At 38.6% G+C, this 20556-nt stretch overlaps 1 protein-coding gene across 2 annotated transcripts in view; it reads right to left on the bottom strand.

Moving 5' to 3' along the window:
* Nucleotides 1-20556, bottom strand: part of Bmpr1a (bone morphogenetic protein receptor type 1A) — a 104455-nt gene that overhangs the window by 49909 nt on the left and 33990 nt on the right. Inside the window, exons 1-2 of one of the 2 annotated variants that reach the window (XM_026779762.1) lie at nucleotides 11776-11795; nucleotides 1264-1378 (exon numbers count right to left, since the gene is read on the bottom strand). The gene's annotated coding sequence lies outside the window, so the exon portion shown is untranslated. Of the gene's footprint in view, nucleotides 1-1263; nucleotides 1379-11775; nucleotides 11796-20556 lie in introns of those variants that run through there. The other variant, XM_005348610.3, reaches the window with a different exon arrangement.

Genomic DNA, 20556 nt, shown 5'->3' with positions numbered 1-20556 from the left:
TAAAGTGCTGCACAAAGAAGTCATTAAATAAAGTTAGGAGCTGAAATGTCACTGTGGAAACTGCGTGTGATTGAGGATCCCCCGCAGGTACAGGAGTGAAGGCCTCAGTCACAGGATGGCACAACTGTGAGATGGTGATTCTCCTAGGAAGCCAGTCACTGAAGAGGACACTGGAATCCAGCCTCTCCCTTTGGTATCTCTCAGGATTAGGAGGGCAGCAGTCTACTCTGTCACATGGTCCAAGGCAACAGGGTACCTTGATATTGAACTAGAATCCAGAACAAAGCCAAAATAAATCTTTTCTCTTTGTAAGTTGTACTGATATTTTGTTTGTGATCTAACAAAGAAAGCTTGTCTGAAGATCAGTGTACAGAGCTAAGGCACTAGTTAGCCACAGAAGCCAGGCAGTGATAGGACACACCTTTAATCCCAGCACTCTGTGAGTTCAAGGCCAGCCTGGGCTACACTAGATTGACAGAGCCTGGAGGTGTTAGCTCACATCTTAAATTCCAGTACAGAGGGGTCACATGTCCCTAATCCAAGCAGTAAGGAGGTAGAGACAGGAAAAGATGTAGCTGGGCGGAGAGGAATATAAAGCAGGAGGGGACAAGAGTTCAACGGCACTCTGAGTCTCAGGATGCAGTCTGAAGATTCACGATAACCCCTTCAGTCTGAAGATTCGGTAGAGGTAAAAGGTCTCTTTCTCTAGTGACTAGCTACACTGTTTCTCTGATCTCTCAGCTCTCACCCCCTAATATCTGACTCCGAGGAGTTTTTATTATTAGAATTCGTGCTACAGTAAGTTAATTACCTCAGATATCTCAGGCACTGAGGGAAACGAACTAATGCAAAATGCCAGTGGATCTCAGGGCTTCTTGAAGGAGCGAACATTTCTTTCTTTCTTTTTTTTAAAGATTTATTTATTTATTATGTATACAACATTCCTTCCATGTATGCTTGCCAGAAGAGGGCACCAGATCTCATTATAGATGGCTGTGAGCCACCATGTGGTTGCTGGGAATTGAACTCAGGAAGAGCAGTCAGTGCTCTTAACCTCTGAGCCATCTCTCCAGCCCCACGAACATTTATTTCTAAGATGAAAATACATTAAAATTATTAATTCATAAGAAAGGCGATTCAAGAAAGTGAGCAGCTAACACAAAGTTCTGGTGTGACGCTCAATGAAGTTGCAGCAGTGACACAGAAAGATTATTTTCAATAATAAAGAAAGCATTTTCTATGACTTGATTTTATTTTCCTTACCTCAGGGATGTGGTTAGATAAAACCGTAGTTCCAATTTTCTCCAAGCAGCTTTGACCTATGCTTCCATCTCATGAATTCCAAGACAGTATCAAACCGAGGCATATTTTCATAAATCTGCTTAAAAAAAAAAACCTTATTTAAGAAAAAACTTGCTAAAATAAATGTGTGAAATCAGCACAAAGTATTTCATAGGTAAAGTTATTTACCTTCAAAGTAAAGTCAACGGTTACTGACCAAAGAACATGTAGTTCAATGGAAAATAAAGAAATTAGTTTAAAATGTCCACATTTAACTTAAAGTTTTAATGAACAGTATTAAAATCAAAAAAATTCCAAGAACTGGTGAAAACAACACTGAGATATACAATTTTTCTTCCAGTTTCACATTCTCCTCTCTTACTGCATTTTTATTTATGCACTATGGAGGGAACCTCACCCCCACACACACACCCTTTCAACACCATCATGCAAGTGGAGGGTGGCGACTGGAGGGCAACCTGCAGCCACTGGTCCTCTCCTACCACATGGTTCCCAGGCACTAAACTCAGGTTACCAGGTTTGGCAGCAAACTCCTCTACCTGCTGAGCTAACCCTTTTTTTTTTCTTTGCTCCCCTCCCCACTTCAATCCTCCCCAAGGTCCCCAGGCTCTCAATTTACTCAGAAGATCTCGTCTTTTTCTACTTTCTACTTCTCATGTAGCTAATATCTATATAAATCTCTCTTAGTGTCCTCATTGTTGTCTAAGTTCTCTGGGATTGTGGTTTGTAGACTGGGTTTCTTTGCTTTATGCTTAAAAACCACCTATGAGTGAGTACATGTGATAATTTTCTTTCTGTGTCTGGGTTACCTCACTGAAAATAATGTTTTCTAGCTCCATCCATTTTCCCACAAAATACAAGCTGTCATTATTTTTTTCTGCTGTGTAGTACTCCATTTTGTAAATATACCACATTTTCCTTATTCCTGCTGAGCTATCTTGCTGGCCCTCTTACTACAAAATCTCTGCATTTTTGAGGCAGGGTCTCACTATGCAGCTCTGGCTGACTTGGTGCTCCTAGTGTAGGCTAGGCTAGTCTTGAATTCAGAGCTCTTGTGTCTCTGCTTTCCCAGCGCCGAGATTAAAGGTGTGCATTACCATTCCAAGGTGGAAAATCTTAACAACCAGTTTCAATTTCACTCCAACTCCTATTTATAACACTAGGATTTGTAAGGGTATTGTATCTGATTGTACTGGTCCGAGAGGCAGATTTCAACCACACTAATACAGTCCTCTTAAGGACCCTATTGTTTCAAGGGACATATATAAAAATGAAAGGTGGGGGAAAAATGAAAAGTTGAAGACTCTAACAATTTTTAACCTATTTTAAAATATGCATATTTATTTAGTGCTTATTTTCCTGTTTGTTGGGACAGGTTTTACTATGGACTCTAGGAATGGCCTGAACTCATGGGTCTGAAATTTTAAAAACAATTCCACTGAGGGTTCTGTTTTATTTTTTTAAACTAAAACTTCAAATAGGAAACTACTATTTCAGTAGGAAATTTTCAAAAGCAGTATGAATGGAACCTATGTCCCATTCAAGATCTTCGGAACATTTAGTATAATAGCATGCTGAAGTTTAATAGTCTTGGCAATGACAAGTAAACTCACACCAATTGGGACAACTCAAAATGGTCTAGTCTATCAGTCTTCCTTACAGACTCCACTCAGCAGACAGGCTGCCACAGCTAAATCTTTCATTGTCCAAGAAATGAGCATGACCCTGCCAGCAACTGGCAACACTGTCTGCACTTAGGAGCTTTTCCGGGTCTCCTCATAACCAGGGCCTAGAATATTTCAGACCTACTTTTAGACTGTCACTAAGAGGAATGAGGGAGGGTAGACATCTATTTGAAGGACTGGTGTTTTCATTTTTCCAATCCAAAAATCTTTATAATCTTAGAAGAATTTCCCCTAAATTAATAAGAAAAAAACACAAATAAATACATTATGCTTTCACTTTAGAAAGGCATATTTTACCTCAAAGTCATTTGGGGGAAATTATATGTCCACCCTGAAAATGTGTATAGAAAGGAGATAACCACTTTGTTAAACTAATTTCCATAAAAGCAAAAATAGCCCATTGATGTAATTCTATCAGATATTTGCAATGCATCGAATGATGAGTAACAAGCAAAAAACACTATTTATTACAACACTAATTATTATAACATTGTTTCCACAGCTAAAAAAGATTTGTGCTTTAGGCTAAATCTAATTTTTAAAAGGAGAAACACCCACAATATTCAAATACACCATAATTCCAAAATCCAGATTATCTAATCTCCTGTTGTACTTTTTTTTGTTTGTTTTGTTTCTCGAGACAGGGTTTCTCTGTAGCTTTGGTGCCTGTACTGGAACTACTCTTGCAGACCAGGCTGGCCTTGAACTCACAGAGATCCGCCTGCCTCTGCCTCCCAAGTGCTGGAATTAAAGACATGCACCACCACTGCCCAGTCCTGTTGTACTCTTATATGAGAGTAATAGTAAAATAAATTTTAGAAAGAATCTTTTAAAAGTTAATCTTAGGGGCCGGAGAGATGCTCATCATTAAAAGCACATACTGCTCTTCCAGAGGACCTGGGTTCAAGTTCCTAGTACCCTATGGTAACTCCAGTTCCAGAGGTTTTGACCCCGTTTCTAACCTCCTCAGGTATCAAGAATTCATGTGGTGCCCAGTCATACAAGCAGGCAAAACACATAAAATAAATAAATCTCAAATAACAAACAAAGAAACAAACAAAAAAACCCTCATTTTTCTGGGCGGTGGTGATGCACACCTATAATCCCAGCACTCAGGAGGCAAAAGCAGGCAGATCTGTGAATTCGAGGCATGGTCTACAGAGCAAGTTCCAGGACAGGCTCCAAAGCTACACAGAGAAACCCTGCCTCTAAAATAAAATTTAAAAAAAAAATAAGTAATTTAAAAAAAACTAATCTTAAGCCCTGCTGAGGAAAATTAAATATGATTTTATTTCTGTAACTCAGTAGTGGAACCACAAATCTATATACATACAAGCACAAGTACAGAATTTACATAGGCAGAGTGGTCAAATCTCTTCATTTACTAGGACACTTAGCACAGCCTGTTAGCACTATGAATGTGTGTTCAAGGGATCCTATAAAAACCAAACACTGGGGTTAGTAAGATGTCTCAATAAGTAAAGGTGCCTGTTGTCAAGCCTAGTAAGTAACCTGAGTTCAACCCTGGGGCCCCATATAATGGAAGGTGAGAACTGACTCCTGCAAATTTTCCTCTGACTTCAACATTCATATCACAGCACATGTGCATGCACACAAACAAAAAAATACAAAATGAACTGAAATGTAACAACAACAAAAAAGACAAACATCAAATAAGTGTCATTTTTTTCCACCAAAGATTTTGTCCTAAAATTTTCCAGCATGTTAAGATAGAAAAGTTCAAAAGTAACTTTCAGTTTCCTTAGATCAATTTATGCTGTACTGTGTAAAATCAGCCCTTATACAAGAATTATTAAGTAATACTTAAGACACTTAGGGTCAACAACTGTACTATCCATAACAGTGTTTGTTATTGATGGGTTCTGAATGGTTAATGGATTTCCTGTGGCTTATTTTTGTGGATTGGGAATTGAATCCAGGGCCTGGCACCTGTTTGGCAAACACTCTTATTTACTAATACACACACACAAGCACTAGTGACAGTTAAAATACCTTTGTAACTTTAGATTTAAACACTTAAAGGGGAAGAACAAGATATAGATTTGGAGAATATATTTACAAAGTACACATGTAACAAATGACTCATCAAGAATGTAAGAAGCCACTGGGCAGTGGGAGCGCACACCTTTAATCCCAGCACTCAGAAGGCAGAGACAAGAGGATCTCTGTGAGTTCGAGGCCAGCCTGGTCTACAAGAGCTAGTTCCAAGCCGGGCGACGGTGGCGCACGCCTTTAATCCCAGCACTCGGGAGGCAGAGGCAGGTGGATCTCTGTGAGTTCGAGACCAGCCTGGTCTACAGAGCTAGTTCCAGGACAGGCTCCAAAGCCACAGAGAAACCCTGTCTCGAAAAACAAAAAACAAAAAACAAAAAAACAAAAAAAAAAAGAGCTAGTTCCAGGACAGGCACCAAATATATAGCTCAATAATAGGGATGGGAGTATAGTTGAGTAATAGAGTGCTTGAGAGAACCAATATGGCTCTAGGTTCAAAATCCAGCAATGTTGGGGGGTGGTGTTCAAATTCAACAATACAAAGAAAAAATTTCAACAAAAAAAGTCTGTTTTTTTTTTTTTAAGGGTGACAAGCATCTCATTTAAGAGATCATATGAACAGCAAATTAACACATAGAAGACCACTAGTTGATGTGGGAGTCCCCTCTGTGTGTTGTTATTACCATTAACGAATAAAGAAACTGCCTTGGCCTGTTGATAGGGCAGAACTTAGGTGGGCGGGAAAAACTGGGCTGGATGCTGGGAGAAGGAAGGTGGAGATGAGACACCATGGATCTGCTACAAGAGACGGACGGGCTGAAACTTTGCTGGTAGGCCACGACCTCGTGGAGACATACAGATTAATGGAGGTGGGTTAAATTAATATGTAAGGGTCAGCCAAAAAGAAGTTAGAGCATAAGCCAAGCAGTGATTTAATTAATACAGTTTCTGTGTAGTTACTTTGGTTCTCGGCAACCGGGAGGAACGAATGGCACCCCTCACCAACAGATTGGCGCCCCCATGACTAACTAAATCCACCTGAGGGCTTGAAAAGGAATTCTAGACCAAAAAGGGGGGAAAAAAACATAGTATAAGACAGTTTCTTGCTGTTTGCTGGAAGGTTTCCACGGCTCCTTTAAGAGAGATTTTCCTGATTCAGCTGTAGCAGGAAAAAAAGCTGAGTTGTTTGCAGGCGTTCCAGGCTATGCTGCCAGCGCGACCTCTGGCTCTTTCAGGAGACAGATCATTAGAGTGGAGTTTGTGAGCAGACTGCTGTAGCTTGCTTAATGGTGGCATGGACCAGTTGTGTGCCTAGAGATGGGATACTGCGCAAGTCTCTCAGAGGCAGCCTAGCAGCTCTGCCATGCTGAGTGAGCAGGAAGTACCATATATAACATAATAATGGTGCAGCTTAAGTTTTAGATAAGCAGGCAAGCAGAAACTGCTGTATTTCCTCTAATAAAGGCACAACTAAGTTTTAAGAAGTGCTTAGCATTTTAAAAAGCACTCCTAGACAGTAAAGAATTACAGATATGCAATAAAGACAAATCCAGATGAGTCACAGTGTTGGATAAATGTACGGAGGCTTGGAAGAGAGAAGAAAGAGTATATAGAGTCATAAAGTTAATGCTTTTAAAAAAGGAGGGAGGTAAAGTCTTTAAAAAGACAGAGTACAGATAGTCAAAGATCAAAAGGAGTGAAGAAAATAAGCCACATAAAGATGGAAATTTTACAAAGAGTCTGGATTATGTATATTGTTAAGAGAGACATTTCATTGTATGGGCTGCTAAGCTAAACCAGCATGTACATTATAAAGGTATCTTGACTTCAGATTTTGGGTCTAATGATAAGTTGCTTTGGAAAAGAGGTTCTTCTTTTGTTTCCACAGAGGATGAGAACCTGAAGATTGCTTCCAGACTGGTGTGGTTTGATAGACCATGCCTCCCAGAAAGGTTGCCATAAACACCTTCAAAAAATTATTTCACCCAACTGTTGATTGAGATGAACCTAGCACACAGGATACACCATGAAAAACCTGATTAACAGTGCCCCCAAACAGGAGGAAGAAGTTTGGATAAAACTATGCCCATATTCCCAAATATTGTCTACAAATGTTTGTTTACATTTTGGTATGGATCTTAAGTCTATTGGTACAAATTTAGGTCAATTTTGTTATATGTATATTTCTGCTCTTAATTAAGGTATTGAGTTTGTATAGTTCATTTAAAAATGTAATGCATAATTAAGGAATATAGGTTAATAGATAATCATCTATAATAGTCAAGGTTGTAGTCATGTTAATTAGGTTTTCTAGATATATATACCTAGATATATATTCTAGATAAATATTCTTCAAATTTTTCAGAGACCTTCAGAATATGGCATTTAAAATGTTTTAATAACTTAGGACTTTTCATGACAATGAGACACATCTACCCCTGGCAGCACAAGTTACTTCAAGAGGAAGATAGGTATCAAAGAGGCTCTTGATTGAGTTTGCTAGCCATTTGGGCAAGAATTTGTTCTTGCCTGAACTGTTTGACTGGATATGCAGGATCCGCAGAGAAATGACTGTTGAACTTGCCTCAAGGTGAGATGATCCTTCAGGGTTCCTGCTTCATGAAAGAGTCTGCGAGACATTCTGCAGGATACAGAAGAAAGTGACTGAACTGTCTTTGATATTTTCTGCTTCATGGAAAAATCTGCTAAATACTATGGGCCTGTAGGCTGAAGATGGATGACCCAACAGTACAGAAGAACTTTGGGTGACTGTCCAGGTAGCGAGATGTCTCTGTCAATTCTAGAGTTTTGGAAGTTGCTTACAATGTACTTCCTGTTTACTTAGGTAATATTATATCCTTCTGGAGTCTTTGATGGAGTTGAAGAATTTATAGTTATAGTTTTCCTTAGTTATGATAAAAGATAGAGATATAAATATTCTAACTAATTCTTGCTTGGTAACTTTTGTTATATATAATTTTACTATGTTGAAGTTAAAACCTTCCTTTTTATTTAAACAGAAAAGGGGAGGTGATGTGTGTGGTTATTACCATTAATGAATAAAGAAACTGCTTTGGCCTACTGATAGGTCAGAACTTACGTAGGCGGAGAAAACTGGACTGAATACTGGGAGAAGGAAGGTGGAGAAGAGATGCCGCTGGAGACAGACGTGCTGAAACTGCTGGTAAGCCACGACCTCGTGGTGATTCATAGATTAATGGAGATGGATTAAATTAACATGTAAGAGTTAGCCAATTTAGGAGGACCCAATATCTGATCAAGTCCCTCCTATCCTCCCAAGTGATACGTTATTACCTTAATCTGGCCTGATTTAGAACAACTCCTGTTATGTAGATTTAACAAAAATATCTGCTTAGCCTATGGATTTCTTCATCACTTTCCACTCACAACCCCCCACTCCCTGCCCTCTGGCTCTAGATACCCACTAGCCCATGTTGTATCTGGAGTCAAACTCAGTTCTCACTATGGTAAAAACAAGATTCTGATGCAGTGATGTTAAAGCAATGGTCCTCAATTGCCTTTCTGGGAGGACTAGAGACATGATTCTACAGTTAAGAGTGCTTGCTGCTATTTTTCCAGAGGATCAGAGTTTAGATCACAACATCTATCTACATCAGGTGGATCACAACCATCTTTAACTCCAGTTCCAGCATATCCCACACCTTCTTCTGCCCTCCATGGGCACCTACACACACATGCCAGATACTCACATGAACATATTGTTTGGGTGGAAGCCACACCCCAGCCCCTGGCATCCATATATTCAAAGAGTCTGGAATATTCTGGAAGTTTAATTCTAAGCCCCCTCCCATGGGAGTTGCCTCAATCCAGACTCCACCCCTGAGAAAGCCCACCAAAGGATGATGGCTCCCACAGGTTATTTAAACTGCCTCCCAGAGAACAAACGTGGTTTTTTTTATTTTTGAGACATGGTCTCATTATGTAGCTCTTATCTTGGAACTCACTATATAGACTAAGATGGCCTCAAATTTAGACATCCAGCCTGCCTCTGTCTCCTGAGTGTTACAATCAAAGGTGCGTGCCACCCAAGTCCAGCAGAAAAATCTACAAAAACACAGAAAAAAGGTCTTCCTTCACTATATTGTAAGTCACAGGCAAACTCTGTGGCAGTGCACTTTGCCTAGCACATTCAAGACCAGGATTCAATACCTACCACATCAAAAAACAAAAATAAAAACAAGCAAATAAAAAACATGAATTAAGTGTACTAGTGCCTAGTCCAAATAAGTTACCTCTCATAACTAACTACATAAAACTCTAAGCCTTGGTAGAATGCTTAACAGGCTTGAGGCCCTGGGTTTAATCCTCAACACAGAAAGGAGTGGAGGGGAAGAGGAGGACAGGGGAGGAGATTAAGCAAAAATAACTAGGAATTCAGAACTACATAGTCACACAGTCAAGGATACATTAAGACTCACACTATTGCTTAAAAGAAAAAAGGGGGGGACAAAGTACAAAATCTTGAAATCCAAATGCTCAGATCAGCTGAGAAATTATTGTGCTTTGATAAACCAAGGTCTGTCATAATCATGAAATCATACTCAGTCACTAAAAGGGATGAAAGGTTGATTGACATAACTTGAGTGGATTATCTCACGTGATTAGGTTGAATCACTTGATAGAAAGCCTATTTTAAACCGTTATATATAATATCATTTTAAAAATATTTTTAAATAGGATTTGATGGAATCATAGAAATTGAAAAGATTGGTGACTGCTTGCAACATCTTTGTATGGTGTTTGGTGCCAATAATTACATGAACATACCATTGGTGTTGGGGGTGTACAGACATGTATTTATGTGCAGGGGCCAGTGACTGACTTTGCATAGCTTCCTTTATGGCTCTCCACCTTACTTTCTGAAATAGGGTCACTGATGACCAGTTTGCTAGACTAACTGGCCAACAATCCCCAAGAATCTTCATCTCCACCTAGCAGCACTGAGGTTACATCAATATGATGCTTTATACAATGTGGTAGAAATCCATACTGAAGTCCTTATGCTTATGCAACAAGCGTTTTATTCACCTTTACCCACTCAGTCATCTCCTCAGCCCTATACTCACGCTGAAATGGAAAAGAACTATTCTTTCTTTCCTTCTTTGTTTTGCAAGACAAGAGTTTCTCTGTGCAGCTCTGGCTGTTCTGAAACTCGATCTGTAGACCAGGTTGATCTCAAACTCAGAGATCCACCTGCCTCTGCCTCCTGAGTGCTGGGATTAAAGATGTGCATCACCACCTCAGAACAAAAAGAACTAGTCTTACAAAAAAGTGCAAGTCAACTTCAGCTTTGATACTGTGCTGTAGTCAGTAAGAATTAGAAGAAAGATAAATGACAACATGGGACTTCTCCTTACTGAAAAGTTTCTGCAGCCCATAAGCCTCTCTGCCATTGCAGCAATCCAAATCAGATCAAATCAAACTGAATTAGAAAAAGCCCAGATTTAGCCAGGCAGTGATGGCGCACGCCTTTAATCCCAGCACTCGGGAGGCAGAGGCAGGTGGATCTCTGTGAATTCGAGGCCAGCCTGGTCTACAAGAGCTAGTTTCCAGGACTGGCTCAAAAGCTACAGAGAAACCTTGTCTCGAAAAACCAAAAAAAGAAAAAAGAAAAGAAAAGGCCCAGATTTAATGGATAAAACACTCCTGGATGACTTTTCAGCCTCCCAGAGAGAAGATGCGAAAGAGAGACCAGAAAACCACATGTCTGTTTTCTGGGAGGCAGTTTAAATACCCTGTGGGAGTGGTCTTGAACATCTCTGGGGGAAGGGTCATCATTTGGTGGGCTTTCTGAGATGTGGCAGGGTTTGGAGAGAGATGTGGGAGGGTGGAACTTCTACCAGAACATTCCATACTCTTTGAGTATATGGTTGCCAGGGGGTAAGGTAAAGCTTCCACCAGAATACTTACTATAATTATTTCAAAATTATCTTTTAAAAATTTTCTAAAATGTTTTCATCTCTGCTCTTCACTACTAGATTTTGAATAGCAAAAGAAGTGCTATCTAATATCACTATTTTGTCAGGCAAGGAGGCACATGTCTGTAGTATTAGCACTTCAATGACAAATGCAGACAGAATGACAAATTTAAGACTGAATGAAAGAAATAAAAAGGAAAGGACATAACTGCTCCTAAGTGTGGTGGTGGAGAAAGTTTCCTGGAGATATGGGGGAGAGTGTAGACAGACAAGAACATCTGGGACAGTTCAGAGTGGACACGATCCTGACTGAACTGGGTCATGTGGGAGAGGGGAAAAAGGAGAATGAGGTACAGCAGCCAAGAGGGCAAAGGTACAAAAGAGAGGGTAACCAGAATGACTGATTACATAGGGAAAGGCAGCCTTGTACCACAGGACTAAAGAAAGCACTAATTCCAAGGCAACTCTTGATTCTTCACTCGTAGGAAAGCTTTAAGTCTTGCCCTTCTGCCTGCCCCTCCTCTAGCTACTCCTAATGAATAGTACTGCTCTAGTACTTGCTGCAGCAAAGCCAATCCCACATAAGCACTTCTGTTTCTTTTCAACTTCTTCCCAATAATGACACAGTAACAAATTCTAAAGCCTTAATTTTTCTATATATTAACATAATATTTATTATTAGTCAACAAGCCAAAGCACCATCAAACAAGCTCCTCTAAAAAAGATTCTACTGAAGTAAAATTTCTACTATCAAGAATTGCTAGAAAGTGGAAAAACAAAACAAACAAACAAAGGCAAGTAGTGGTGGCACATACCTTTAATCCCAGCACTTGGGAGTCAGAGAAGGGCTGATCTCAGTGAATTCGAAGCTAGTCTAGTCTGGTCTACAGAGCCGAGTTCAGGACAGTCAGGACTGTTACACAGAGAAACTCTGTTTCTCCAAAAAAAAAAAAAAAAAAAAAAAAAGAATTGCTAGAAAGTAATTCTAGATTTGTGTTTACTGGTCCCAAAACATCTACTGTTGCCACTTTCTGATCATATAAAAAAAACTTGCAACTAAAATTATAATTAAATTTGTAAAAAAAAATTAATACTGAGAATACCAACAGAGTTCTGCTACAATAAAATAAAATCAACAGGACTGAGTAACACACAGTCTGAGCTAGTTCTAAAGGCCCCATTTCTTCCTTGCTTCTGTATTTGTTTCAGCTTGCATCTTTATTTTTTCTCCCTTTTGCTAACAACGTCTCTTTTTATTTATACCATTCATGGTGGCTAGAAAACTACTTATTTTTATAGAACACTAATAACTGATAGATTAAAGACTGCATATGTTACTTGAGAGTTATGCTATAAGAACAGAATTTTCTATTATTATAAAGCAATTTGTAACCTTTCACAGTATGATGGTGGTAATAACAAAAATAAAGACCACTTCAAGAAAGAAAAGAAGACATATCAAAATGAATCAGTCCAAGAAAAAAACAAAGACAGGCGAAGCTAAAAACCAAACACAGCTTAAATGCCTGTTCAACACTACAAAGTAGTTGGCTAAAACCCAAAAGCTCACAGACCAGAACTCATCTCAGTTTTCCATCCTTCACAGGCCCATTCCTCTTGAATTCTAGTGCATTGGGGTCATTCCCCAGTAGAAGCTGTACCATTCCTCAGTAGAGTTAACAGTAAATACAATCAGCAACACCAAAGTCTAGCTCTATAACCTTCAAACACAATTATATTCACAGCAGTATTTCTTAGTAGTAAACCTAGAAAAAACTCTATGTATACCAACAATAAAATAGGTACGAGTATATTCATAAAAACGAAACCATCACGTAGTAGTGAAAATAAAGGAACACACACTACACCAACATGAAAACCTCAAAACTGTAATTGTAACTTCAAAAAAAAAAGCCTTCCATTTTAAAAAGCTAACAAAAACTCTGGGAAAATACATACTTATTAGCTATAAGATAATTACATATACAGAATGACAGAAGTTATTAAAATTAAATTGACAGATCTACAAGGAAGTCCCAAAAAGCTTTCTTTAACGAGAAAATTTCAAATTTTAGAGACTTTTTTTTTTTTAAAGAAAAATATTGCGGGCATGAGTGTGGTGCCTGCATGCTCATGCTTGTGTATCTGCAGAGGTCAGAAGAGGGCACTGTATCCACCGGATCTGCAGTTATGTATTGGTTGTGAACAATCGTGTGGGTGCTGGAAATCAAGCCTGGGTCATCTGGAAGAGCAGATCCGTATCTCCAACACCAAATTGTTACTTATAAATTGGGTGAAAAACTAAATTGCTCTTAAAAGACCAAAGATTATGCTTCTGCCGTATAGCTATTTCTTCTTAATGAGAATACTGACCCTGCAGGGAGAAGGGAAATCCATAAGACTCGGGAAGCTTATAAAACTTACAAAGCCCCTCCCCAAGAGTTTCATAACAGGCAGTAAGAAATTGTTGGCAGAGAATTTCAGTGATACAGCTTTTCTGATGAGTCTTGGCCATATTCTTGTGAGCAAGCCCTTAATCTCACAGGTTCACCATACTAGATTTCTTTGACAAGACACATATACTCTCTGGAAGGAAGAGACATTCTGTTCACCTTTCCAGGGGAAAAAAAAAATAATCACAAACTATGTGTAGTAACAATTTAGAGGCAAGTACACTGGGGAGGGGGGACTGTTTATTCTATATATAACTTACAAAGATTTGACATTGGGGAATCAGATGTAACTATACCAACCCATTAAAATCCTCCCTCCCTTTGTTCTCTCCTTTGGGTTTTTTCAAATAGGTCCTCACCCTGACCCAGAACTTAAGTTCTTCAGTTGCCCAGGTTAGATTTAAAGTCATTATCCCCCTGACCCATACTCTAGAGTGCCAGGACTGCAGATGCATGCCACTAAGCTAAGAGCAGCTATTTCTAAATGTTCTATTTAGAGAACAGAAAAACACTTTAAAACTTCCTTCTCATAGACTTATTTTCTAACAATGTATAACTGGGACTAATTTTTATGATTGCCAAAACAATGTAATTAAAGTATAATGAATGAGTAAGTTTACACAGACAATTTCTTAAAAGAATTATACTTCATAAAAATGTTATCACCTTAAGAATATACTATTTATAATAAACTTTAATCCAACTAATCTGCCATATATTTGACTTATTTACTAAAAACTTAATTACTTTCATTTAAAGCCCAAACCCTTTAAGATCTATAAAAAACCAGTTAATGACACTCTTTTTTTTTTGTTTTGTTTTGTTTTTTTGTTTTTTCGAGACAGGGTTTCTCTGTGGCTTTGGAGCCTGTCCTGGAACTAGCTCTGTAGACCAGGCTGGTCTCGAACTCACAGAGATCCACCTGCCTCTGCCTCCCGAATGCTGGGATTAAAGGCGTGCGCCACCATCGCCCGGCAAGTTAATGACATTCTTAAAACTGGAGAAAACAAAACTATTTTCTGCTAACTGTACCTCTATAAAACCATCCCTTGTATAGGAATATGCAATCTAATAATTTCCAACAAGAGGAAAAACCAGTCTACAGGCTTGTCTCAGAAGGTGAGGTAGAAGAGAGCGCTGCTACATGTCAACAGGAGTAAACACTTGGGAAAGAAAGTGTTAGACAGGAAGCCTACATTTAAATTCTCATCTCTACGTAATGAGAGGCGGGCAGTTAATTACTACTATACTGCCCCAGCTTTCAAACAGTGAGTCACATGCCTACGGGAGGGGCTTGTATACAGGATGAGCAGCAACTAGAGCAATCAAGATTTCATAAGGAAGCAACAACAGGTCTGGGAGTTTCAGACAGATAATTATAACCAACTATACCAACATAATGCACATAATCCAACTGCCTGCCAGGGAACTACTGACCTTTTTTGCAAAAAACACCATGTTCTCTGGGGCCAAGTTTATAAGGATTGCTATGGCTGAATTTCATAAAAATCATCAACCAGAAAAGGAGATATTAAGAGAAAAAAATATGCCAGCTGTTAATACTGAAGGTACTATGGAGAATTTTTAAATATTTTAGACAATTTCCTGCCAGCAAGCAACATCAAATGAACATGTGTCATCAAGCCATAAGAGAAAGTGAAGTGGGTTCAAGTGAACACCAAGAAGACAAGGCTAGTTCCATTCAGGGTTCAGATTCTAGGCTAGTGGAGAACAACAACCATCAATGTGTAGCTAACACAGATTAAACACACACACACACACACACAGACACACAGACACACACACACACACACACACACACACACACACACACACACACACACCAGCAGGGCTAGAAAGATGGCTCCTTGTACTCCAGGACCAGAATATTGTTCTCAGCACCCACATCAGCTGCTCACAACTGCCTGTAAATCTAAAAATCTAACCACTGGGAATAAGACATCCTCTTCTGGCCTCTGCACTCAAGAGACTCATGCCCACAAGACAACACTATCCAAAGCAAAAAGAACCCTTCACACTGAGCATTAAAGACCTCATCCACTGACTATCTAGATACAAAACCACCAAACATCCAAGGTTCCAGGATATCTTAGGTACACAATTGAAAGGAAAGATGAAAGTCAGAATAGGATCAGATCTTAACATACTAGCAGGCAAAAAGCAAACACTTTCTAAGTGTAATCAACTACTAGCATCCTCAGAACACACCAAAGACAATGACAGAAACACCATGCAGTAATTAATAACAGTGCCCACTAGTACCAAACACTTTCTGGTTGGCTTAAGAACAAAAGCATGGCAGCCCAGCAGTGGTGGCACACACCTTTAATCCCAGAACCTGGGAAGCAGGGGCAGAAGTACCTCTGTGAGTTCAAGGCCAGCCAGACCTATAGATAGTTCCAAGACAGCCAAGGCTACAAAGAAAAATCCTGTCTCAAACAAACAGAATAAAACTATAGCAACAGTAACAGATTATATATTGAATTTCATTTTACAGAACACTCTGTCAGTTGTGTGTTAAATTCTACACAGTTATCGTCTTGTTCAATTCTTTAAATAATCTATTAAAGAAGCAGCGCTAATGATTCCATACTACAGACAAAAGAGTATTTAAGTAGTAACCTGTCAAGTTTCAAATCCTAGATTCAATTACTCCCTATGTATGTGAGTTGGGACAAATTACTAGTCTCATTTCATTATTTCTCGTTGCTTCTTTTATTATTATTCAGAATGTTATGACTATATAGATAAATTGCAATACACATTGTAGGGTATTTTATTTATTTATTTATTTATTTATTTATTTATTTATTTATTTAGTATACAATATTCTGTCTGTGTATATGCCTGCAGGCCAGAAGAGGGCACCAGACCCCATTACAGATGGTTGTGAGCCACCATGTGGTTGCTGGGAATTGAACTCAGGACCTTTGGAAGAGCAGGCAATGCTCTTAACCACTGAGCCATCTCTCCAGCCCCTAGGGTATTTTTTTGGAATTAAAATTGTTAAGTTTGAGACAGCACCTCACTATGTAGCCCTGACTGGCCTAGAACTCAGCTATGTTGCTCAGAATAGTCTCAGCTATCTGCCTGCCTTGCCTCCTAAGTACTGGAACTAAAAGTGTGCCAAATGCCCAACTATTTTTAATATTGTGAGTGCATGTGTGTATGTGTGTCCACGCACCCACCCAGGCATGTGGTGGTCAGGAGTCCTTTCTCACAAAGATCCCAGAGACTCAACTCAGGTCGCCAGGCTTGACAGCAAGTGACTTTACCTTCTGAGTCACCTTGCTGGCACCATAATGGCTTTTTAAGTATAGGTTTTTATTGGTTAAAATTACTGTGATACATATTGCAAACTTCCCTCTAGAGAGGTTATGAGCACTTAGAGCCGTAACAGGTCACTATCTTCATTCTATTTTCCAAGAAATGTTTACACTTTGCCTACATTATGCAGTGCATTCCTTGTTAAAAATGAACAATATGATGAACATGTCCCATTATTATAAAAGCTAGCATTTATTAACTGCCAATAATTTATTTTTGTATATTTTGTATATTTACCTCATTTAACAGATAAAGCAACAGTGCATGTAAGGTAAGGCCATTATCTTCATTTTCAAAATGGGGAAATGAAAGCCCAGAGTAGTTAACTTGTCCCAGATCACACAGATAGGGAGTTAATTGAAACCAAGGTTTCAAATTGGATAGTTTCAACACTGTCAATTTGTATTGCATGACTCCTACATTAGACTACAGAAAAACAAGTACTGTGGGAAATATTTGTCCTTTGTTAAAATGGGGGGAGAGGGGAAAGTAAAATAAGCGTGTAGAACTTTAAAGAATTAGAACAAAGAAGTAAAGAATATAGTCCCATGCTGAAGTAGTGCCATACCTGAATGTAAGTTATACTGCAGATCTATAGTGACAGCAAAACAAAGCAAAAGCATAATGTGGTAATGTGGTACTGGAACAACAGCCAAGATGAAGACATATGCAGCGAATACGGGCTCCAGATAAAGGCCCATAAGGCTACTCCTCCAATTTTTGGCAAAGGTGTAAAAGATATAATTGAAAAGAGGCAAACTCTTCAACAAATGATTCTGGAGAAAATGGCATATCCTTCTGCAGAAGAATGAAATAAGTTCTTTATCTATGCAAATCAACTCCAAATTAATCATTGGAAGAACTGAACATGTAACTCTGGAACTATCAGAACAGAACAAAGAATTCAAAATACAAAGAGTAAGAAGGGGCTTTTTGAACAAGATGCCAGTTTCTCAAGATAAAATGCCAAAAATTAACAATAGGGGTTTTTTTTTAAATGATTCATTTGTTGGGCTGAAAAGATGAGTCATCAGTTAGAAGCACTGGTTGTTCTTCCAAATGACCAAAGATGAACAACGCAGCTCATAATCATCTGTAAAACTAATGTCACATGATCTGTCTACCTTTGCTGGCCTATCTGGGTATTGCATGCCCAACATGTGCAGACATACTAGCAGGCTAAACACCCATACATATAAAATAAAATTACAGTGTTTAAATATTTATTATCAATTTGTAATTATAAATTTAAAGCACATTTTTATTCTGTTTAACTATGTTTAATTCATCTTATCTTGAAATCCATCCTGTAAACACACTGAAGACTGTTATCATGCTATATATCAATTTTTGTTATCATAATTAGGAAACTATCCAATAAGGTACTTTAATCTGAATTTAACTCACACTGTTTTTAACAACCATTCTTGCTTTAATTGATGTTTGAAATATGTATTTATTTTCATCCTTTGCTTCCATACATATATCCATAATGTGATTTTTTTTCACAGATCTTAATAGAAGTATGTCTTTGGTACTTAAATTATTCATATTAAATATACAGTTTAAAAAAAATATAGTCCCAAATTTAACAATGGCCAACTATAGGTATCACAGTTGACAATTTCTTCATTACTTTTCTGTATTTTCTATTGTAAAAGCAAATTCTTATTTATTCATTCATTCATTCATTCATTCATTCTCTCCAGGACAGGGTTTCTCTGTGTAACAGCTCTGGTTGTCCTGGAACTCACTTTGTAGATCAGACAAGTCTAGAACTCACAAAGATCTGTCTGCCTCTGCCTCCTGGAAGTGCTGGGATTAAGGTGTACACCACCACACACAGACAATTCTTTAAAGTAAGGTTCTTTTCAAAAGCAAGTAAGTAAAAAGGTGGTCATCTGAAACACAGCAAAAAATGAGAAGTAACCAAACAAACAAAAAATCAGGTAGGTTAGCAAGATGACTCAGTGAGTAAAGGTGTTTGCCATCGGTCTAGTAACCTGAGTTCAGGCCTGGGACCCATACAGAAAAGAGAACAGATGCCCACAAACTGTCCTATACCACCACATACAAACAAAAGAAATAAATGGGAAGGGGATAAACAACACAAGTTGGGTATGGTAGCTCACATCTAAATCCTAGTACTCCCAAGTCGGAGAGAAGAGAATCTACTGCAGGATAGAGGCAAGCTTGGTCTACACAGCAAGTTCCAGGATGAGCTACTTAGCAAAACCCTACTATCAACAACCCCGCCCCCAAACACACACAAAGAAAAAACCATGGAGAACTGGGACACCAACAGATCTAAGACATAGCAGCAAACCTGGCAATGGTAAGTAAGTATATATCATGACAGACAGCTGCTATTAAAGATGTAGACAAAACCTTCTTAAACACTTTTCACTTAAAAACCCTTTATGCTCAAGAAAGTTTTATATAAGTATGCAAATCATTTACTGACAATAAGTTATAAATAAAATTATTTTAAAACAATTCACTGTTACATGTATAAGATGAAAGCAAACCTGCAATCTAATAAAATGGATGTGCTTGTTTACTTTTCCATGAGAATTTAAATTTGGCTGAATACTGACATCACATGATGTAGAGCATTTTCAGTCATCATTATTATGATTCTGTAATTATCCATGCTTAGAAAACCGCTTCATATAAAATATGTGGTACAAAATGGCAGGAATATATCTAGGACTACTTCAGAACTGCTGGAAATTCTATCCTAATCCCAAGTCAAAATTCAGTGAATGAGTTTTAATGAAATGCAAGCCATCAATACAATTTTATTTTTGTTATTTTTAAGACTTTATTTTTAATTATGTTTATGTATATATACACATGCAGTGCATGCTGGGGCCTGCAAGGGTCAGGGAAATCAGATCCCCTGGAGCTGGAGCTAAGGGTTAGCAGTCAGCTATGGGTGCTGGGAACTGAATTCTAGTCCTCCACAATAGCGGCAAGTGCTCTAAACTGCTGTGCCATCTCTTCCAGGCCCTGAGGAGCAAACTTTAAAACCAAACATTCTAACAGTCCAAATATATATTAATCTCATACTCACTAAGGAATATTAAAAAGCTGTTGTTTTGTTTCTGCAATCAAACCATTATGCTTCTCTAATAACAGAGAAAGCTCCCTGAAATTCCTAATATATAGTAATCTTGAGTCTGGGTCCCGCTGTGTCAGGGGCACTACATGGTGTGATGTAATGGCACACAGTGCAAACTCACTCAATGCAACATGAAAAACACTGCCAGAGATTCACCTAAGATTCATGACACCTTTGATCATGCATTAGTTTGGGGTCATTTTTTTGTTCAGAAACCAAATTTTTTAAAATCAGTCTCAGTTACACAACTGTAGGGTTGCTGCCTAATTTAATAATTTAAATAGAATCAGGCAGTGGTGGTGCAAGCCTTTAATCCCAGCACTCAGGAGACAGAGACAAGCGGATCTCTTTGAGTCTGAGGTCAGCCTGATCTACATAATGAGTTCTAAAACAACCATGGCTGCAGAGAAATCCTTGGGTATGGGGGTGGGGGAGAGAAAAAATATATATAAAGAACTCAAGAAACTAGACAGTAAAAGGCTAATCAACCCAATTATAAAATGGGGCACTGAGGGCTGGAGAGATGGCTCAGTGGTTAAGAGCATTGCCTGCTCTTCCAGAGGTCCTGAGTTTAATCCCCAGCAACCACATGGTGGCTCACAACCATCTGTAATGAGGTCTGGTGCCCTCTTCTGGCCTGCAGGCATACATGGAGGCAGAATGTTGTATAC

This window comes from Microtus ochrogaster, chromosome 6 (genome assembly GCF_000317375.1).
Source record: "Microtus ochrogaster isolate Prairie Vole_2 chromosome 6, MicOch1.0, whole genome shotgun sequence".
Taxonomy (NCBI): domain Eukaryota; kingdom Metazoa; phylum Chordata; class Mammalia; order Rodentia; family Cricetidae; genus Microtus; species Microtus ochrogaster.
The sequence above is the reverse complement of the archived record's forward strand: the minus strand, read 5'-3'. Positions and strand labels throughout refer to the sequence as shown.